Source organism: Gopherus flavomarginatus, chromosome 11 (assembly GCF_025201925.1).
Source record: "Gopherus flavomarginatus isolate rGopFla2 chromosome 11, rGopFla2.mat.asm, whole genome shotgun sequence".
NCBI classification, from domain to species: domain Eukaryota; kingdom Metazoa; phylum Chordata; order Testudines; family Testudinidae; genus Gopherus; species Gopherus flavomarginatus.
Window position 1 is genome coordinate 48,083,322 of NC_066627.1, and position 14,853 is coordinate 48,098,174.

A 14,853-nucleotide genomic window follows, 5' to 3' on the forward strand; every position below is an offset into this window, starting at 1 on the left:
CTGTCTTGCATAGGTTTAAGTGAGGCCCACACCAGGCCCTTAGCTTGTGGGCACAGACTCTGTGTTTCATTTGTGTGTTAAACATCAAATATCTCTATTTAGGACTGAAGTTTCCAAGGCAAAGATCAAAGCTTCTCAAGATGCAGCCCTGCAATAGAGGTTCACATCCAGAAATTTCTACACGAAAGTATGTAGCTGCCACTTTGAAAATATGAACCTCATGAGCCTTTATAAATGAACGCAGAATAATATTAATAAATCACGATTGCTATTTAGAAAGGTGGCGGTCGCACTAGTACATAAAGCACAAGGCTGGGGCCCAGGAGGCCTAGATTCTAGTCCCAGCTCTGCCACTGGCCTGCTGGGTGACCTTCAGCAAGTCACTTCACCTTTTGTGCCTCAGTTTCCTCATATGTAAAATGGGGATAATTAGTCTGACCTTCTTTGTAAAGTGTTTTGAGCTCTACTGAGGAAAAAGGATTGTAGTTAATTAGGAACTGTTTTCTGTGATTCAGGCTCTTTCTTTGCTTGGGCTTATCCAGTTTGTTCCAAATAATGCCCCATTGAACCAGCCTAAATACTTCTTCTTCCTCCTTAGGATCAGATTATATTGGTGTAAATCTGGAGTAATATCATTTATTGTTTTAAGTGGAGTTACCCCAAACTTACACCTATGCAACTGAGAGCTGAATCTGGTCCTGGGTGTTTACGCCCTACAAATGTTGCAAAAGGTGATACATTTTCAATGTGTCTCAATCTTCTCTCCCTAACTCTTTTATACAAAGCACTTATTTATAAGGGAGCTGCAAATTATCAAGCTGTTGCCATGCAGCTCTTTTGCCATCCCTAAACACTAATTTCTAATATGTGAGTAATTGTTCTAAATGTGACATTTCAAACATGAAATGCTGTGTTCAAGGCGTCAGTCAGCTGGATTGTATCAAGTGTGTAATTTAAATCAGTGTGTCACTAAATAAGAACATATATCTATGTCATTTTCAATCACAGCAACATAAAATTTAACATGCAAAACACAGGTAGCGGCTTCTGAAGGGATGGGAAAGCCTCCCGTTGTCTGCAGCGCCCTACACGTATCTCCCACAGGGAGATGCAATTGTCAGTCACTCCAACTCTGTGAGACATCACTATTACTTATAGTGCCTTCTGCTGTTTCCAGAATGAAAAGCCTCATTGAATTAGCACTTTGCACTTTCACAATAGCCCTGTGTTGTTTCAGCTGTGAAAACATGCATCTTGGTGAAAGAAGCAATGGAGCTGCAAGAAGACTGGAAAGATTGAATGGCAGCCTGGGAGGAAGAGAAGCTGGCCAGTGGTTTCAGAAAGAATAAAGACAGCTAGGCAATAGGAAAAGGAGAAGTGGAATACAGCACCACAGTATAGTCAGACGCAATTACTCGTGCCATTCAAGGAACTGGCCCAATAACATGCTGTTTGCATTTGTATTTTTTAACTTCTCCCTACTCACATTATATCCACCACCCCAGAACTGACATGCCATCAGAAGAACATGCAGGCAACTGGGCCCAGATCCTCAAAGATATTTATGAGCTTAACTTCCCTTGATCTCACACCCAGGCTAGGCTAACTGGGCTGCTCGGACCTTGAGGTGGATCACCCAGGTTAACTCTGCAGTGAAGATACACCCTAAGGCTCCAGAAAGCTGAATGGAGTCTTTGCTAGTTTCAGGCACGTAAAGGAGTCCCTCTTTTGGTTAAATCAATTAGAATAAAGAGTATCCAGGAGAATTATCTGGGCTCAATTCTGTGACCCTGGGAATAGAAGACCCTGAGTTCAATTTCCATGCACAGTTCTGCCAATGAACCTCAATCCTTAGTTACCTGCAACATTCCTCAGGCTAGTTCTGAACTCTTCAGTCACCTCAGGTCAGACTCTGGGAGATTTATGAGTTGTAAAAATGACTCTGAGGACTGAATTGAGAGACCGCCAAACCCTTGTGAACTAAGCCAAATTTGAAGCCACCTCTCCACCCTGGAAAGGAGTCTAACATTTCTACGCACCACCTAGACAGCAGCTGTTAAATAAAACACATTGGCTTTGGAAATCAATGCAGTACTGAGCTTTTCCAGCAAGTCTTTTTGACTAAGCAATGAAAGGGACCATTGCTCCACATTTGCCAGCCAGGGCAGAAAACATTTTTTGATCCCTCCACTCACCAGTTGCTGAGCCAAAAAGAAAAAAAGGCCAACCAATCATCAACGGAGCAAAACCAGTCAACCAATCGGAGAGCAAAGCCAAAAAAAAAAACGGAGTAATGTGTGACACAACAGTACAGTGCCCCTGGAAGTTGAAGTTGGAGCCCAGGGCAACTGCCCTGCTCGCCTGCCTCTGAAACAGACCAGCTCCACATCACATCCGTCCTGGTAATCACCAGGAGCAAGGGACTGGCCATCAATTATGCAATGTATTAGGGAGCGGGTGGGTCTTTGAGTTTGTGGTTACTAGAGAGAGTAGGTAGAGAGAGGTTCCTTGAAAAAAATCACCAAAAAAATGTGATGCGTAGTTTATGGGCAATCCGCAGATGATCAGTGCAACTGACGCTGGCGCTTCTGTCAATGCCTTGAAAGCATTTTTTTTCCAAACAGCTTTGCCTTGCCAGCCAAGAACCAGGCTGTGAAAATAAATAAATAATACTGGGCTGAACCTTGCATCCGAGAGGAAAGATCATTTTTCTTGTACAATGAAGGACAAGCTGATGTTTGGAACGGATACAACCCTAACATCTTCGCCTGACGCAATGGCTGAAAAATGTTTCCAGTGGTACAAGTTGCCAGTGCCGTACAACAACGTTCTTGTTGAGCTCCACCCTGGGCACAACCAAGGACCATTGATTAAAAAAAACGATTGTAGCAACCTGCATTGATAATCAGCCGAGCAAGTCTGTTGTAATGGCTCGCTGAGATCCTTGCGGAAGTTCTGCAGCCTGCTAGCTAGCAGCAAAGGAGGTGAGGGGCATGGAATCTTCAGGGACATACTGTATGTATGCTACAGACAGAGCTTCACAAGCCAGACAGGAGCAGCCTCTTTCTGAGGGGGGGGACCAGATGGATTGGGCAGTAATTGTGCCATACATTCCCTGAGACTCAGCACTGCCTTCTCTGAGCAAAGCTGCACAATAAGCACAGCAGGATAGAACTTATGCAGGGACATAACATGTGTGGTACCCCTCCTTCACTGCATTTCAGCCATAGCCCCAGGGCACCCCCTATATAAAGGGTAGGGAGCCAGAGGTGCACAGCTTTGAATGTTGACTGCACACTGATGGAGGGTCCTTAGCTGCCTTTTTACCATTCTAGATATCCTGCCATAGAGCTGATCTTGCCCACCAGCTACACATGCTCAAAATAAACCTTCATATGCAAAGTGAACTCCTCAATCATATTCTCAGCAACCCTCTTTGCTCAGTAAAACCCACATTTTCCCACCAAGCCAGCTAACTGTGCAGCCATTTGCCCAACTTGCCCATGCAAACTGTGTGTGCAAAGAAAATGGCTGCATTTCATCTTCTGAGGATGCAGCCATTCAAAGTGGAGGGTGGCTCAGAGTTTCTTCCTAAAGATTTATGTTTAAAAGTTTCGTGTACTGCAGACTGGCTGGAGCATCCATCCATGCCTCTGTGACTATCATTCTTCCACAGCTTAACTGCTAGAGGCAAAACCTGGTTTTGTGTGATGGTCTGGCTGTATTCCTGCATGCTATGGTAACTCACAGTGGTAGTTTTTCTGTTGTTAAGGGCAGGAAGTTGACAACATATTGGGTTATATATTACCGGTACCATTGATCACAGTGGGAGCAGATTGAGGCCAATGGTGAACTCTTCTGAAAATCATGCCCAGGATATATTTTACGGACATGTTGCAGAAACAAACAAGTCCTCTGACAAACACAAGGGGCAATGTCTTTATTACTGGTGATTAGGTGAACAGGTTTTGAAGCAAGGATAATAGCTCGGGACACAGCTGATCTGCATTTCTCTGACACTGCTTGGATCTACCTAATTTCTTTTACATACTGTATCTTTGCTGATAATTGCATCTGTGTGAGAGTGAATGGGAATATGTCTATATTATATTTATATTTACCTCCCTCAATCATGTTTTGTCCAAGCTATAAAGCCAGAGTCCAAGAACTCCTACTGAATTCCAGTAATGGCACAGAAATAACTATGGCAGAACATAAGAAAACTCATTCAAATACATCAATAAGCAAATGTCTACCATTTCTAGCAGCAGTCTGATGATACAGGGCCCCTTCAGTGGCTGTTGTTAGAAAACCAGCTGTTTCTGCTCAGCAGAGAATCACTTCTAAGGCTACGTCTTCACTACCCGCCGTATCGGCGGGTAGCAATCGATTGCTCGGGGATCGATATATCGCGTCTCATCTAGATGTGATATATCGATCTCCGAATGCACTTATATCGATTCTGGAACTCCACCAACCCCAACGGAGTTGCTGAGTCGACATGGCGAGCAGCGGACCTCGATCCTGCGCCATGAGGACGGTGAGTAATTCGATCTTAGATACTTCGACTTCAGCTACATTATTCACATAGCTGAAGTTGCATATCTGAGATTGATTTTCCCCCGTAGTGTAGACCAGCCCTTAGACATGACTGAGACGAGGCCTCAGAATGGAATATGTCCGCTGATTACTTCTCACATTGAATTCTAGATATCCCTGTCAGTGGCCTTCTTACTTAAGAGATTTCAGATGTAGCAATCTAATCAAAAGCCACTTTTGAAAATCTGAGTGGCGGTAATATACAATCAGTTTTGGATAAGGTATTTTGCTGCTGTTTTTCCCCCAAGCTTTTCTGTAATGTTGTTGTGCACTGTGAGACAGCTGCTAAATTCTACCCTGGAGATGTCACATTTCACTCATAGATAAAGTGATTCCAGTATTGCATATGCAATGTTTGTAAAGTGCCATAGAAATGCAAGAGGTTCTTGGTTATTGTTATTTCCCGTAGCCTCCAGACAAGAGCTGTCATTAAAAAAGATTACAAGTTTAAAACCCAGCTAGTATATTAAAAGTCTCATCTGGGGATCAGCCTCATTTTACAGATGGAAAAAACAGAGACAGAGAAAAATTAAGGGCCTTGATTTTCAAAAAGGTTCTTTAATTTTAGGGCCCCACTTGAGCCCACTGGGAGATGTAAGTTCTTTGTATTCATGAAAATCAGGCCCCGATAGGTCTCAAGTTGAGAACCCCAAAATTAAGGCCAAATTTGTGGACACTTAGAAAAGTGATCATAAGTGCCACAGAGTAAAATTTTCAGAAGCACCTAATTGACTAAGGAGAATAAATCCCTTTGACTTTCAGTGAGGCGTAGGCTCTAGCATCACTTTTGGAAAGGGGACTTAGTTTCCTCAGTGACTTTTGGAGCTTTTGAAAATTTGACCCATAGTTAAAGTGCAAAGCTGAGGATAGAATCCAGGGGGCTGGATGAACCGCAGCTGCACGTGACCAAATCCCATGGACCTCAACAGGAGTTGTGCATAAGCATTGATTACATCATGATGCCCTGTATGTTCCTATTCTCAGCCCCACCCAGGAAATTGCTCCTGTTTCCTACCTCCAGTCTCAATCACCTGTCATTAAAGCGAATAGAGACAGGAAACGGTGTCGATGCAGAAGCAGGGAGCCAGAGACTGTGATCCCACTTCCTCAGCTCTGCAAGCTCGGGAACTAATTATCTACTCTGCTGCCATTCAGGATGAATGACATGTGGCTAGAAAAACTGACACACCGGGTAGGGAGGAATAGTTGTTCCTGAAGCTCCAAGGGGTCGGGACTCTATTCCTTCATTGCAGAATATAAGCCGCTGCCTCTGAAGTCAGCCACCCTGCAGTGAATGAAGAAGAAAAGGCAGAACAGCCTTAGCATAACTGAGAATCAGGACCTGAAATTATATTTTTAAATACCCCTCTCTGGGTGTATCTGTCACATGCACACATGCAACTAAGAAACAAAATTCCAGGAAATCTGACACACAGAATAGAGAGAGAATAAACTCTCTGCAAACTGTTCCCTGCTCTGGACAGCTCAGCATTTTAATTTGTTATATGCTCTGCCTCCAAAGACTTTAGCAGCTCTGACAGAGACCAAGACTTCCATTTTCCAGCGTGGGTCCCCTTTTGCCATTCAAAATCTGTTCTCGAGCATCCTGAATGGTAGCCGAGGAATATCCCAGTGGGGAAAGGTAATGGTGTCTCTAGTAATTCTTGCACATTCTCTGAAAATGACCGGCTCTGGAGAATCATGAGTCCTGGCGCTCCATATTAAGCGTACCTGCCTCAGGCATGCTGTTCCTCTGTCAGTGACACTCATGTAGTAACTTGATGGTTTAAGAAAGGCTGACTATATTCATGACTAATGTTGAGATTATGGCTCAATTAGCACTCAAATTCCACCATAGTCCCAGCCCTGCATACTTCTGCCCCAAGGTTGTGTTAATCATTTGATCGTATTCCATAAAACATGTTCCAGTCTTTTCCCCCTTTCCCCAGAGAAAAGAAGTTTCTCAAGAAGTCAGGCATGGGAGGTACGATCAGTGGAGAGAAAGCAAGAGCTGGTCACCTCTATAACAGTCCTGATGAAGCAAAAGCAATCAGCAGCCAGCAAGAACCCAGGCAAACCACCATATCCCACCTCACAGGAGGAAGCTGGCTTTTCTGAGTCTATTCATCATTCCATATAGACCAGATGGCAGCACGGTCCCAGTATCTGGGCATCATTAGCTGTTCAGTAAACACACTGATCTACTTTCATTATTGCTGCAGTTGTGAAGAACAGAAGGGGGCTGACAGCAAAAATCATCCAGGAAAACTAGTTCCAAATGGGGCGGTGTGAACTGATCCAGTGAGCAGCTGTTTCACTGTATACAATTACATGTGCTGTAACAGCCACATAAATACAGCACAGGATCAAACAGCAACAGCGTAAGCCACCCGGAAAAGACACGGTTCTGCTTTCTATAAAATCAAGGGGGTGAAAGAGAGAAAGGGGCTGAGAAATGTACCTGAGCCAGAATACGCTGCGTCAGCCTCCTCTGAGCACAGTGACAGTTGGATGAGGCACTGGATTGGAACTCAGGAGATCCGGCTTGTATTTCAGGTTCTCGCTGTGACTTCCTGTGTGACCCTGGGCATGTCACTTAACTTCTCTGTGCACAGTTCCCCATTTGTAAAAAAGGGTGGAGGTTGCACTGCTTCCTGTCTCCCTCCATTGGCTGCCTTCTCTATTTTACTGTAAGCTCATCTGACACTTACCCTGTCTTTGTAAGGAGCTGAGCATACCGGGGCCCCAAACTCAGGTGGGGCCTCCACACATTGTCACATCCCAATGTGCCCTGCATCCAAACATGCCTGTCCAGCCCGTGATATCTGGCAATGCAATGGGTGGCTGCATATTTGGACAGATATTGAATGCCCTTCAAAATGTGCTTGCTCCTCGCCAAGGGTGAAAGCTGAGGGGGAGATGGGGACCTTTTAATGAGCAGCCCATACTCATTAAAATGGGCCTTATTCAGTGTATTTGGGGAAAAGAACTAGTCATTGGGCCTGAGGGCAAAGGGCATGGGGGCTGTGAATAACATGCCCCCAGTGCCTATAAGCACTGACCTTGCACACGCTCACCAATCATGTGCCGAGACATTTGCACGTGCTCACTAGCAACAAGGGTGTATTTTGACAGGCCAGGAACACCCAGATGAAAAATAAAAGAATCTCCACTGACCCTCCACATGTCTGAATAGCACGTGGCCCCTTCAACCCAGCATGCACAAAACCCAGGGTTCAGACAGCCGGAACCAAACCCAAGCTGTGAGGCCAAATGGAAAATCCCAGGCACTCCGTCTCCAGAGATGTCTTAATTGAATTAAAATGCCCAGGTTCAAATGTGGCAGAGATACAAAAGCAACCTGCAGTCAACTCCCATTTGCCAGGCCCTTGGTGATATGGTGGGAGCACCCCTGCACCAGTTACTTCCCAGGTGCCATAAAGCCAAAGGGGGAGGGATAGCTCAATGCTTTGAGCATTGGCCTGCTAAACCCAGGGTTGTAAGCTCAATCCTTGAGGGGGCCATTTAGAGATCACTGGGGGACCTGTCAGGGGCAGTACTTGGTCCTGCTAGTAAAGGTAGGGGACTAGAGTCAATGACCTTTCAAGGTCCCTTCCAGTTCTATGAGATAGGTATATATTTATTTTTATTTATAAGCCAAAGCACAACCCCTTCTCCTCAATGGATTTTTCTCACAAATGTACAAAAAGGAAACCACCAAGCTGCTGCCTCCCTCTGTACTGTCCCGCTGCCCACTTCTCTGTCCTACAGGGAGGCCTCTCATTCAGCAGCACCAAAATGATCCATGTTACAATCAGCGAAAGGTACATGAGTCATTTTCCTCATCACCGCCCTGTGGCATGGCAAACTAAGGAGAAATGGAGCTGGAAATTACCCTCAGTACCCAAGGCAGTGGAGCAGACTGCAGATATCACAGTCAGTTACCAATCCTCAAAACAGCATCCATTCACTATGAATAGCAACCAATGATTGCAGTCCACACAAATTCTTCACCATTTCAATCTCCCAGCACTGACTGACTTTCACCTCACTCTCCCTTCCTGCCTTCCCTCTGTCTTTTCCCTCTCCCTATCCTCCAGTGCCAGAATGGATGCTGGTCTCCCATGTATTGCCCTTAGCATTCAGCTGTGGCACTGGCTAGTGAAAGAAAACAGGAGTCTACTGCTGTTTCTCATAGGGGAGTTCCTAGTGCATAAGAATCCAGTTAAAAGTGGGTTGAGCCAAACGAAAGACTCATTTGCATTGTATTTGAATATTTGTTTGAATTATTTTGAAGTGTTTTTTTTCTTTGAAATTCTCTGCCCCAGTGAGTATTTAGCAAAATATATATCGCCATCAATAAAGGACTCAACAGTAGAGCTGCGCAGGATTTTTTCAATGACATGTTTTTCCATTGGAAAATATTTTCTCAGGTCCATGATCAAATTTCTGGTCAAAATCAGAACTAGATACAGTAAGATCTAGTCCAGTGGTTAGGGTACTTGGTTGGGATATGAACAGAACCCAAGTATGAATCCTTGCTCAGCCTAATTCAGCACTCAGTCTCTTACCAATGCAAAGACTTCCACTGGGCTTTGGATCAGAACCATGCACAGATTTTCATACTTGCAAGGCAAAACTGAGAGTCCCTTTGCACACCTGATTTGCTCACTCCTGTGACAGAATGTTATACCATTTTAACTCACCCAAGCAGCACAGCGGCGTCATGTGAACCAAGCCTGACCTGGAACTTAACATGACACATTTTACATGGATTCAAAACTGGCTAACTGATAGTTCTCAAAATGTAACTGTAAATGGGAAAGCAACATGCAGCAGGTATGTTTCTAGTGGGGTCCCACAAGGGACATTCTTGGCCCTCCCCTATTTAACATTTTTATCAATGACCTTGAAGAAAACACCAAATCATCATTGAATAAGTATGTGGATGATACAATATTTGTAGGAGTGGTAAATAATGAAGGGGACAGGTCACTGATACAGAGCAATCTGGATTTTTTGGTAAACTGGGTGCAAGCAAACAATATGTGTTTTCATGTGGCTAAATATAAATGTATACATCTAGCAACAAAGAATACAGGCCATACTTACAGGATGGGGGACTCTACCCTGGGAAGCACGGACTCTGAAAAAGGTTTGCAGATGGTGGTGGATGATCAGCTGAATATGAGCTCCCAGTGTGATGCTGTAACCAAAAGAGCTACTGTGATCCTGGGATGCACAAACAAGGGAATCTTGAGTAGGAGTAGAGAGGTTATTTTACCTCTGTATTGTGGCACTGGTGTGACCACTGCTGGAATCCTGTGGCCAGGTCTCATGCCCACAATTCAAGAAGGATGTTAATAAATTGGAAAGGATTCAGAGAGGAGACATAAGAATGACTGAAGGACTAGAAAACATGGCTTATGGTGATAAGTTATAGACTGAGCTTCTTGAACCTAACAAAGAGAAGGTTCAGGGGTGACTTCATCACAGCCTATCAGTATCTACAAGGGGAACAAATATTTAATAATGGGCTCTTCAAACTAGCAGGGAAAGGTCTAACACAGTCCAATAGCTGGAACTTGAAGGAAATAGGGCACACATTTTTAATGATGAGGGTAATTAACTACTAGAACAATTTACCAAGGGTCATGGTGGATTCTCCGTCACTGGCAACTGTTTAATCAAGATTGGCTGGGTTTCTAAAAGCTCTGCTCCAGGAATTGTTTGGGGGCAGTCCTCTGGCCTGTATGTTACAGGAGGTCACACTAGATGTTCACAACAGACCCTACTGGCCTTAGTATTTATGAACCTAGGAATTCACACTGACCTTCCTGAGGCTAATGCAAATTCATTTCAGCCTGTATATTTCTCAGTATTTACTTCCCACCATTGTTGCTTATGGTGTTTGCCATGTGTAATTTAGGTCTGAGGCTGTGTGATTGTCATCTACATCGCAAGGTATTTGTTCAGCTCCCTGACTGGCTGTCTCTCAAGTCTCTCACACAGAGCTTTCCAGATGGCCGCATGAAAACATGGATGCTCTATTACCTCGGCTAGATATCCACATGTGAATTTGGGACACTCTCTCACCCTAGCACAGAGGGACAGCACACAGCCTGGGCACCACTTGAGTCTTATTTTGAGGGCATAAGCAGGACTGAAATACTACTTTGGGTTGTGCCAGCCCCTCAATTTCACCCTCCCTGAGCACTGTGGCAAACAAAACTGGGATTGTCGGAATGTTGACAGCCGCAAATTAAAGGGATCATCAAATGAGTCGGGGTTTTTCCTTTGAATAAATGTTTGCAAATCGGGGGAGGGCAAACTTTTTTCTGCCAAATCAAGGCAGCTCACTAGTGTTACAAGCTGGCTTAGACAATATAGATCCAAAACAGGCAGCCTAGAATAACCAATGTAACGCTCTGAGGATGAGATTACTGTACAACAGTTTATTCTAAATATTTACATTTCTGCCTCAAAGCTGACAGATTTGTCATGCGGATGTTTCAGGCGGTGTCATTCCCAGAGTTATGTAGACTTACAAATTCCATCTTTATTGCAGTCGCTCCTGTTTAGAGAGAATAGTTCCTTTTTGCCCTGTACTGAGCAGTGAATATTTTAGTGCCACTTAAATTCATGCCTTGTCCTGATTCTGATTTTGGCACCAAGGATAATCACCAGGAGAGTGACACCGTCTGTTCCCATTTTTGTTTTCTAAGCTGACTTCAGAAGTAAAACCGTGTCGCCGGCATGCATAATACAAGGACTCTTTGTGCAAGTGCTTCCGCACACAGATCTGCCAGGGCTGTTCACTCCTAATCCTTTATATCCTGCATCCTGATTAGAACCACAGCTGCAGAGCCTTCAGGCTTGGCATGGGGCTGAGCCAATTTAAATCCCTGTCTCCAGGACAAACTTATTAACCCCTTCCTCCAGTGTGAGGGGTTCTGCACCCTCGCGTATGTACCACGGCTCTCCCAGTTAGGATTTTTAAAAATAATGGTGCTCAGATACCATGGTGGTGGGCAGGATATACAAACCTAAATAGAACAGCAGCAGAGAATATGGTAGCAACAAAGGTTTGGGGTGATGAGTCCTTTGCAATATCAGACATGCAGCTTCCCAGGCAGACTTCTGGGGAGATGAAAGGAGGATTTGGCAGTGGGTTGAGTTTGGGATACCTGACACGGAGAATACTAGAAGATCTGGGCCACTGGGATGAGAGCAAGGTCAGCTGATATTTAGCAGAGTGAGAGGGATCCTAGAGAATTTTCAGATATCATAGTTATGGGCTTGGTATTCAAAGGAGGAGAGAGATGTGTAGGGATGGAGATGGGTGGATGGACAGATACAGAGATCAGGGAGTGACTGACAGCTGGAGGGAGAGGAGTGTCCCTCTAAGGCTAACACTCTCTTACCACTTCTTCCCTCTCTCCAGCTCATTCTACACATGCTTGGGGCCCACTCTAAAGACCAATCACCCTCTTCCACTGCAGCCCTCTAAGAACCTTCTTGTCCAAATCAGACCTGCTCTTTCTCCAGCAGGTTCAACTAAACCTGATATGAGGTGATGGCTAGAAATGCTGAAACTCCCTAGAAACCCAGGTTCAAATCCTGGGAGAGTTAAATCAAACTGTCATTTTTCAGTTCTCCTCGTCAGTTCAAATAGGTACTATCCCTGCCTCTGCTATGGGAGACAGGGCTTTGATTTCCCAGCAGGGAGTTTCTTGAATGTATTTATATAGTCCTGGAGAGTAATCCCCTCTGGTGTGGGTAAACAGCAAAATTCTAAGGCCCGGGTAATGCACAAGCTCAGACGAGATGATCCTAGTGGTCCCTCTGGCCTTAAAATCCCTACAGTGAATACTCCCAATTTGAAGGTTTGGAAGTTTTCCAGCTCATCATTATTCCCCATTGGGACAAAGTTTGTTGATTATTAGAAATGCATGAATTCAGCCAGCAGCTGCAAATCCAGCCAGGACTGGGGAACTGATGCCTTGGTGCACAGTACTGTGACGTTGCAGTCGATATGATTTTATAAAAATATGCTAATGTAACTGGAATATGCTTCATGCAAAAGGTCTCTTGTAAGGTATCATAACAAAGCTTATAATCTACTGAGTGTGATTATCCTATTTGTAGAAATGTACCACTCTTGTGTCTGAAACTAGAAATATGAAATATAACCCTGAAGGCCTATTGTAATTATGCAAAGTGTGGGCCATTAATGGGGGTTTGGAATCTTGATGACTCCCATTAACTAGGACAATTGAATTGTCTGCAGATGGCTCTGTTTTACCTATAAGTCTTCCTGTATACATGTGTGCTGGCAAGTTGGCAATGAAGTCTTGCAGTGACATGTGATCATGTCACCTGAACTGGAATCCGTCTTTAACCTGGTGTCTTTCCATTGAGAAGGAGGGGGTGGGAACCCAGAGAGGGACAAAGGATTCCCGCCTGATGCAAAAGATTATATAAATGGGTGGAAGAAAACAAAGTGAGGCAGCCATCATGAGGAATCCCCTAGCTACCACCTAAACTGGAACAAGGGCTGTACCAGGGGAAAGGATTGTGCCCAGACTAGGAAGAGGTCCAGTCTGTGAAAGAGACTTATTGAAACATCTTTCAGGGTGAGATTTTATCTGTACTCAATTGTATTACTATATTAGACTTAAATTTTCATGATTTATTTTATTTCACTTGGTAATTCACTTTGTTCTGTCTGTTACTACTTGAAACCACTTAAATCCCACTTTCTGTATTTAATAAAATCACTAATTACTTATTACTTAATCCGGAGTGTGTATTAATACCTGGGGGGGGGGCACCTGTGCATATCTCTCTATCAGTGTTATAGAGGGTGAAAAATTTATGAGTTTACACTGTATAAGCTTTATACAGAGTAAAATGGATTTATTTGGGTTTAGACCCCACTGGGAGCTGGGCATCTGAGTGTTAAAGATAAGAACACTTCTGTGAGCTGCTTTTAGTGAAGCCTGCAGCTTTGGGGCAAGTAATTCAGACCGTGGATCTGTGTTGGAGCAGACGGGTGTGTTTGGCTCAGCAAGACAGGGTGATGGAATCCTCAGCTGGCAGGAAAAGCAGGAGCAGAGGTGCTGGGCCATTTACCAAACGTCCATGAGGAAGTCTCCAGTCAGGTTGTGATGGCAGGTCAGTGGTCCTGGCAAGGTGAAGATTAAAGGGCTGCTCATTAGTGGCCTGGTTAAGTGGCTGGGGTGGAATCTTGCCTTTGCTCTGCTGGCATTTGCCTACTAGCCATTCCTGGTAACGATGGAGGGAGGAGAACAGCCTCCCAACTCATGACAAACACTGCTGTGACCACAGATTATGGTACATCATCGTACTCTGCCAACGCAGCAGCTCCCCACTCTGGTCCTTAAGGCAGCCTGGAAAAACACTTGTCCCTCCAGTGTCTTTGGGGGTTGGCTTGCAGAGAGGGTGTGGGGTGTCACTCAGCCATTAGTTCAGTCTAAAGAGGCCCTCACAGGCCTGCTTCCCCTCACACATTTGTAGGGGGCAGGAGGCAGTGTCCCCTTCTCCCCCCTCTTCTGCATGTTTAGGGGCTGTCTCATGGGGCTTTGCTCACAGTATCTGGCATTTCTGTACCCAGGTCTGTTCTCTTCCACTCCCCGCCTTCTCCTCCCTTTATGCTCTCCCCGAAGCAGAACACAACCCCACTAACAGTTGAGCTTGTCCCATGTTTTGGAAAGGACAGGTTTGGGGAGGAGGGGTTTTCAACAGTAGGCAATACGAGTTTATCCCCCACACCCCAGTTAGTAATAACTGGTGCAGAGGGAATCATTGACAGTGAGTAAGTTAGAGTGTGAGCAACGCAAGTTTGACTTTGGCTTTGCAGTGACTATATCCCCATTGCTTTAGCAAACTGTAGCAAGCAAACATGAGAGGGAGGGGATTGTGGCTGCAGAATTTCAAGATAAATGAGAGTGAATGTTTGCAGGTTTATTTTTCCAGCATTCATCCCACTCTAAGCCATCCACCAATGAACTAAACCAGTCATCTAATAATCAACCCAATCCAGGAAGGAGATCAAGCAGAGTTACATCCAGCAAGGGGAACAATCTGGAGCGAGAAGAGAGCACCAGGATTCCATGTGTCACTGGCAATAGATTGCGGGGATTAGTGTTGTTTCCTTTGAAGAGAATACAGAACTCTTGTGATCAGCTGCATGACTGGTTTAGTCAACCACCCCCAGCATCACCAGCAATG

The 14,853-nt window shown here is 44.7% G+C and overlaps 1 long non-coding RNA gene across 1 annotated transcript in view; it reads right to left on the reverse strand.

Annotated features, from left to right (window-relative positions):
* Positions 1-5,445: 5,445 nt before the first annotated feature.
* Positions 5,446-14,853, reverse strand: part of LOC127031657 (uncharacterized) — a 46,271-nt gene continuing 36,863 nt past the window's right edge. The window contains exons 2-3 of the long non-coding RNA XR_007768590.1: positions 9,712-9,805; positions 5,446-5,884 (exon numbers count right to left, since the gene is read on the reverse strand). This is a non-coding gene — a long non-coding RNA (uncharacterized LOC127031657). The remainder of the gene's footprint in view (positions 5,885-9,711; positions 9,806-14,853) is intronic.